This window comes from Mytilus trossulus, chromosome 5, assembly GCF_036588685.1.
Source record: "Mytilus trossulus isolate FHL-02 chromosome 5, PNRI_Mtr1.1.1.hap1, whole genome shotgun sequence".
Classification (NCBI taxonomy): domain Eukaryota; kingdom Metazoa; phylum Mollusca; class Bivalvia; order Mytilida; family Mytilidae; genus Mytilus; species Mytilus trossulus.
Genome location: NC_086377.1, coordinates 32,803,203 through 32,811,427, shown reverse-complemented (window position 1 = coordinate 32,811,427; position 8,225 = coordinate 32,803,203).

The following is an 8,225-nucleotide window of genomic DNA, read 5'->3' as shown; positions in this document are numbered from 1 at the left end:
TAACGTTAGTATAAGTAAATAGAAATCTATGAAATTTAAACACAAGGTTTATGACCATAAAAGGAAGGTTGGTATTGATTTTTTGGAGTTTTGGTCCCAACAGTTTAGGAATAAGGGGCCCAAAGGGTCCAACATTAAACTTTGTTTGATTTCATCAAAATTGAATAATTGGGGTTCTTTGATATGCCGAATCTAACTGTGTATGTAGATTCTTAACTTTTGGTCCCGTTTTCAAATTGGTCTACATTAAGGTCCAAAGGGTCCAAAATTAAACTTACTTTGATTTTGACAAAAAATGAATCGGTTGGGTTCTTTGATATGCTGAATCTAAAAATGTACTTAGATTCTTGATTATTGGCCCAGTTTTCAAGTTGGTCCAAATCGGGGTCCAAAATTAAACTTTGTTTGATTTCATCAAAAATTTAATAAATGGGGTTCTATGATATGCCAGATCTAACTGTGTATGTAGATTCTTCATTTTTTGGTCTTGTTTTCAAATTGGTCTACATTAAAGTCCAAAGGGTCCAAAATTAAACTTAGTTTGATTTTAACAAAAATTGAAATCTTGGGGTTCTTTGATATGCTGAATCCAAACATGTACTTAGATTTTTGATTATGGGCCCCGTTTTCAAGTTGGTCTAAATCAGGATCTAAAACTATTATATTAAGTATTGTGCAATAGCAAGTCTTTTCAATTGCAAAGTATTGCGCAATGGCAAGAAATATCTAATTACACAATATTGTGAAATAGCAATATTTTTTTTAATTAGAGTTATCTTTCTTTGTCCAGAATAGTAAGCAAGAAATATCAAATTGCGCAATATTGTGCAATTGCAAGATTTTTTTTAATTGGAGTTATCTTTTTTTGTCCAGAATCAACTTAAATCTTTGTTATATACAATATACAATGTATATTCACTTTTTACTACCGACTGATAAATTAAAATAATCTTTACCATTCAGTGGTAACAAGCAGTTTTTTACATCTTAATATTTTATGATGTATTTAAATGAGTAGTTATTGTTGCAAACTCCATTAGAAATTTTAATTGAGATTAGTTTTGGAATAAGGGAAAGGGGGATGTGATTAAAAAAATTGGGTTCAATTTTCTCATTTGAAATTTCATAAATAAAAAGAAAATTTCTTCAAACATTTTTTTGAGAGGATTAATATTCAACAGCATAGTGAATTGCTGTAAGAGAAAACCAAAATTTTAAGTTCATTAGAACACATTCATTCTGTGTCAGAAACCTATGCTGTGTCAACTATTTAATCACAATCCAAATTTAGAGCTGAATCCAGCTTGAATGTTGTGTATCCATACTTGCCCCAACCATTCAGGGTTCAACCTCTGCGGTCGTATAAAGCTACGCCCTGCGGAGCATCTGGTTATATATTATATTATTTTACATATAAATGTATTTTTAAACTTGTTAATTTACAATTGTTTGATCTCCTCAATATTTATGTTATTGACATTTATCATCTATGGATAACTTTCAGATGAACTAATAAAATTGAGTAAGGAAATGGGGAATGTGTCAAAGCGACAACAACCCGACAATAGAGCAGACAACAGCCGAAGGCCACCAATGGGTCTTTAATGTAGTAAAAAACTCCCGCACCGGTAGGTGTCCTTCAGCTGGCCCCTTAAAACATATGTATACTAGTAGACTGTTTTTGGTCTCTTTTCATAATGTGGATGAAAGTCTACAAAGCTTTAAATTGATCAGTATGGTTTGTCATTTAAGAGGGTGTCCATTGAAAAACCAGGCAGTGGATGGCACATGACATATTTTGTTTCCAAAATTATTTCATCTATTTATATCACAAATTCATTCTTTCTCAAAGTTGTATTTTGTTTTTTTTATAAACTGCAACAAATAAAGAGAAAAAAAAAAAAGAAAGCACTGAAAATTCATTGAAAAGGGGAGATAACTCTTAATTTTGTACAAATTTTATTGCATTGTTAATAAACTTTAAAATCATTTTCTGAGCCATCCACTGTTGATTCAAAAATATCTTTGACATATATATCCTTTGTATGATATAAACATTGCATTGGAACCAAAAATTCAGTGGGAAAAAATTATGTTGTGCCACCCATATCATAGGATTTGCCTGATATTTACTTGGACAGCCACTTCACAGAAACATTTCAAACAGTAACTTTCTAAGAAGAATTAATTTTCATTAATTTTACCCAAAAAGTTTGATCAGAATGTTAATTGTACCTAAGTTTTTAAGGAATATGTCTCTCTCTTTGGTTTCATTTTCAATGCTTGCACTCTTTCAACAAAGGTTCAAATTATTTTTAGGATCATGGTCAATTTAATATATCAACTATTTTTCATTTAGTACATTTAGTACATTAGTACGTTTATTGTATTGAATAATGTATCCATTATATCTATTATCTTGATTTGCATAATATTACCTTTTCTATACATGTGATTTAGTTATAGTTGTTTTATTTGTTGATATTCTTTTATTTGATATAATAATGCATAGCCATACAGTAACATATGAATCATGTTTTACCAGTAACTTTTATTTTTTCTATTATAGTTTGTATTCAAACGCAACAGATTATCCTTTTGATAATTGTGTTATGTTTAAATGCCATTGATAAGAAATTAGTGTTCATGAAATTTGCCATAAATTATTTTAGTGCCATAATGTTTTTCTACTGCTAAAAATACAGTTTCTATCATAATCTCATTTGTATATTACTATTGAAAAATTCTACTGAAATATTCTTGTATTTAAGTTGTTGATACTCAATATGGTTTACATGTCAAATTTCAATCTCTTTTCTCTATGTTAAATTTCTTAGCTTTTACACTTATCTTAATTGTTAGTACCCTTTAGGTATATAGGTATATTAATATTCATTATTGTGAGTGATATGAGGTTTATATAAATTCTAAATAATGATTGTTATGTATAGTCATATTCGTAATACCGTCTTCACCTCATTTCATTGATCAGTGATTAATGTAAAGTTTTCATGATTATGTTCCTTTCTCAGATTCTTTAGAAATTATTGCTGTGTGGAATGGTTGTAAAATGTAACAGTACTCACCTTGCATGGTTCATTTAACCTTGAACTCATTTTAATGGTTCATTGATCAATGTTTAGCTTTCTTTAGGTCAGTTTCTCAAATACTTAAAGCAATAGGTCAAATGATTTTTTTGTATTGAGTGACTAGCTGGAAGAAAACATATCACCTAAACCCTTTTCCATGGTTAATGCTACGTTTTGGTTTTTGGTGATAAAGGAACATTTTTGAAGATACTCTAAGCACATGCCAACTTTATTTATTGTATGGAATGGTTTTAAGCAAACCTTGTAATTAATTTTTTTCTTTCAATACCTCTTGCTGAAATTGTTACATTTTTTACAATGAGGAAAAAAAATATAAATTCTATAATTATTTGAAATGATAAATTTAAATGACCCGGAATTTCACACCAAGTCATGAGAGCTGCTTTATGATAGGCTGTATGGTTACAGAAAAAAAATGTTTCTTCATTTTGTTATACATGTTATATGCTGTGTTTGTTTGTCGGACGCAATTTATGATTTTATTTTTATATTTATATTTACCTACTGATGCTGATTTTTATAAAACTTATAAATATTATATATGGATCATTTTGATATACATGAATGCGTTGTCCTTTTTGCAATCGGGAAGTAATAAAAAAGATTATCAAACTACATAAGTATTTTGATGGCCACACTGATAAAAAGTACAAAAAATGTTAATATTAAATAATAACATCAGTTGGAATGGCAGTAAGTAAAAAAACCGAAAAAGACAAACAAACATGCAAAAGTCCACACGACATATTTAAGAGTAAAAAGGGATAAACGTGGGTGCAAAGGAAAGTAAGAATTTTCTTCTCCACTTGCGACACTCTTGTTGTTCATAGCAAATTAAAATTCGATGATCAGTTGCACATTGTGAGGACCCAATAAAAAGGTAGCAGCTCCAATGACCTCGAGATCTCTATAATTAGTTTTTAACTATTTTGAAATGTGTGGACTAATTTTCAACTTTATTTATATTTAATGTAGTCTACCCTCCGAATTGTAATGGCAGTACGAGTTTCTAATTGCTAAAGAGCAGGAAAAGGGTAAAACAAAACAAACAAAGCAATACACAATCTAGATTGATAGTAGAGATTTTGTCGAACATACCTATTTAAATTTTGTTAGACACAGATTACACAAAGTTTAAAATTATTGGAAACAACAAAGCTAATGTCATTCATTTATGTCATTCAGAATATCGGGAGTGCTCCTTAGAAAGGAGGAACATACCGCTAACAGTAACAGTACCTGCGACGGCGTCAACAATGTATTAGTTTGTGATTAGGTCTAGTTTATGGAGAACCACAAGTGATAGGTCAATCATATTTGGTATGCAGTTGTATAAGTATTGGCACATCTCATTTCCATTGAGATTGTTTGGCCCTGCCCCCTAAGTCATGGTCTATTGACTTCGAAACTTTTGCTTATTTTACATGTATTAGTTTGTGATTAGGTCTAGTGTATGGTGAACCACTAGTAATAGGTCAATCATATTTGGTATGCAGTTTAAAGTATTGGCACATCTCATTTCCATGGAGATTTTTTGGCCCTATCCCCTCAATCTATTGTCTATTGACTTCGAAACTTTTGCTTATTTTAATACATGTACTAGTATTAGTTTGTGTGATTAGGTCAGATTATGGGGAACCACAAGCGGTAGGTCAATGATATTTGGTATGCATATGAAAGTTTTTAACGACCTTGACTGGCTATACAGCCATTGCACGGTCGGTAATTTTGGTATGCAGTTGTATTAGCATTGGTTTATCTCATTTCCATGGACTCCGAGATAATTTTGCTCCGCCCACTTACTTATGGTCTATTGACTTTGAATTTTTGAAGTTTGTGATTAAATCAGTTCAAGGAGAACGATTAGTGGTAGGCCAATATTATTTGGTATTCAGTTGTATAAGAATCGTCATATTGCATTTCCATGGAAAATATTTGGCCTCACCCCTCAGTCACAGTCTAATGACTTTGAAACTTATCTTAGTTTACAAGTATTAGTTTGTTATTAGATCAGGCCAAGCTGATCTGCTAATGATTCGATAACATGGTCAATGATATTTGTTATGGAAATTTATTGGCATTTGCAAGTATTGTTTCCATAGAGATTATATAGTCCCACCCCCTCTTTATGGATCATTGACTTTGAAACTTTTACATAGTTTACAAGGTAATGTTTGTATTTAGTTTTTAGAACGGCTTATAATAAGTCAATGGTATTTGGTATGCAGTTGTATTAGCATTGGCACATCTCATTTACATGGTGATTGTTAAGCCATGTAACTCATGGTTCAATGAATATTTGCATAACTTGTGTAAGATGTTTAAGTATTGTTATTTCGATTTCAACATTTGCATAATCAAAATTGCAAAAAAAGGCGACACATATATCTGTGATAACAAGTTATTCAAATACGGTAATTTTTTCGTTTGAATGGAAAGTTTCTCAGTCTATTGAATTCGTTTCGTTATATTTTGAATTTGCATTACTTCCAGTGAGTTGTGAACTTAATGTCTTGAAGTTTGTTAGTTAGTGCTTTAATGCTGTCAAACGGAGAGTGCTTTGATGCCTGAAAATAATATCGTTGCTGGGCTTCTAAAATGTCGTATATGACTTTTTTGGCTAAATATACTTTTTGACACCAATGGTCTGGGCGGGAGGAAATCTTTGGTATTACAAAATAGAATACAGTTTGACCAATCAAAATGTGTGAAATAAGGCATATTGTCAGTTGTTTGTAAAGTTTGCTTCCAAAATGTTTTATGAAAACTTAAAAATCGTTGTAGAATGGCTTTGGGGAAAAAATAATTGTACATTTCTTTATTTCTGTGAAAATAGTTTTAAGTTCTTGGATAATCCAGAAATGTCAAAGTTTTTATTTCACTGCTATTTACAAAAATTTTCAAGTTCATATACGACATTTTGGAAGCATGCATTTTGCCAAAAATTTCAAAGCCTGTTTGTGAGATATTTTTTTATTGCAAAATTTGTAATTGACAACATTTTAGAAGCCCAGCGACGATATTTTACTGTTTTTTACCTTAAAATAGAGTCGTCTCAAAAGTTTATTCGATTTAAAAATACAGAATATTTGTGCAAGTAGGCATTGCTTTTGTTAATACTTTTTTATTTAATTATTAAATGTGAACTCAACGATTAACCGAGCCATTAAAATTTATACATGTCTTTTCAAATCTGACAGACAACCCTGGAAAAAGACAGGCGTTCAATTGGCCGGACAGCCTCTATACTGGCATCATGGTCATACTTACCTTAAAATCTGAGCTGCAACTCACAGAATAGTGTCAACTTAAAGAGCAACAAGGCAAAGATTAGAGTGTTTAACCGTTGAGTGAAAAACCCATTTTCTGAGAACTTTTCTATTCTTGATCTTAATTTCTTTTGTAATTATATTTTAAAAGGTTACCGTTTAACATGCTTATACATGAGTGCAATATTGCTTGAACAACAATATGCCAAGTACGAATATATCGATTAAACAAAACTACACAAACGCACACTTTTAGCTACACACTCTTCTCGTTGGTTACTATTTTGGTTTATATTGAGTAAAACATTAGCCAGCTGCATAACGATCTGTTAAGCATAACGGTTGTGTCTGACTTCATAGTACAGAAAGTAATTAAATTCTACACATTCTAAGAAGATTTAACATTTTCCTTTTATTTTCCTTTGATATTCCATTAATTTCCAGTTAATAAAAACTAACTCCCCGCCCTCTTCGGATTTTATTATTACGCTTTGACAAATTATCCACGTGTTTACTAAATCTTGTTTATGAACAAAATATCTATATTACATATAACATCAATGATTTTGCCATTGAGCTGTATATTAAACATAGTTTGTCTTCCAAAGGGCATACAGTTTATGTCGGTGTTTTTGCGTACTTAGCGGTAGTGATTTAGCACTTGTATATTTGCACAGAGATATGTATTATTCAGCGTATATTTCTATCATTGTAAGTACAGTAAGCTGTATTTCGCAAAACTTTTAGTAATTTTGGTCCTCAATGCTTTTCAACTTCCTACTTTATTCGGCCTGTTTAACTATTTTGGATTTGAGCGTCACTGATGAGTATTTTGTAGACGAAACGCGCGTCTAGCTTATATATAAAATTTAGTCCTGGTATCTATGATGAGTTTATATATATCCTTTCTTCTATGGTCCGAAAACTCCTTAATATACATAAAATTAAAAATTAAAATGGGGAATGTGTCAAAGAGACAACTAGAGACAACAACCCGACCAAGAAAAAACAACAGCAGAAGGTCACTAACAGGTCTTCAATGTGGCGAGAAATTTCCGCAACCGGAGGCGTCCTTCAGCTGGCCCCTTATGTTAACAAAGCGACAACGGACCTTTACAAAACTTCAAGAAGTCATTGTATTATTAGGCCAGTATTAAATGTGGTAGTCAAACGTTCATTTGGTGTACTGCTTTCTTGTCGAATTTTCTTTTTTAAGAGACCTTTTTGTTATCTGTAATGAGACAAATAGACATATTTTAGGTACTGGTATTCATATATATAAATTTATTCATGCAAGTTAACGCTTGTTTTTCAAACTGAGTATTTTACTCACAAACATAGGAACCTTTTATTTGGTTTGCCTCGTAAATCTTTGATGTCGAATTATCTAAATAATTTTTTCCCTCCTTTGTAATCTGGATTAAGCATGCAACAAAAAAAGTCAAATCACAAAAATACTAAACTCCCAGGAAAATTCAAAACGAAAAGTCCCTAATCAAATAGCAAAATTAAAAGGTCAAACACTTCAAACGAATGGACAACAACTGTCATATTTCTGACTTGGTACACAATTCGATTTCTAGAAGCCACGTTTGAATAAGACTTTTTGAAAAATCCACCATGAACAGATTATTGACAGGAAGAAACAAATGGGTAGTATTATATATATTATTATTACGTTACAATTTTCATTAAAAAAAGAGGTACACTTTTTTGTCGAACCTGCAACTTTCGTCGCAGAATGCTCAACATTTGGATAGTGATACGGCGCCAACTATGGCGGTGTAAGCTACATTCTTAAACACGTTATATTTTAGAAGGTGGAAGACCTGGATGCTCCATGCTT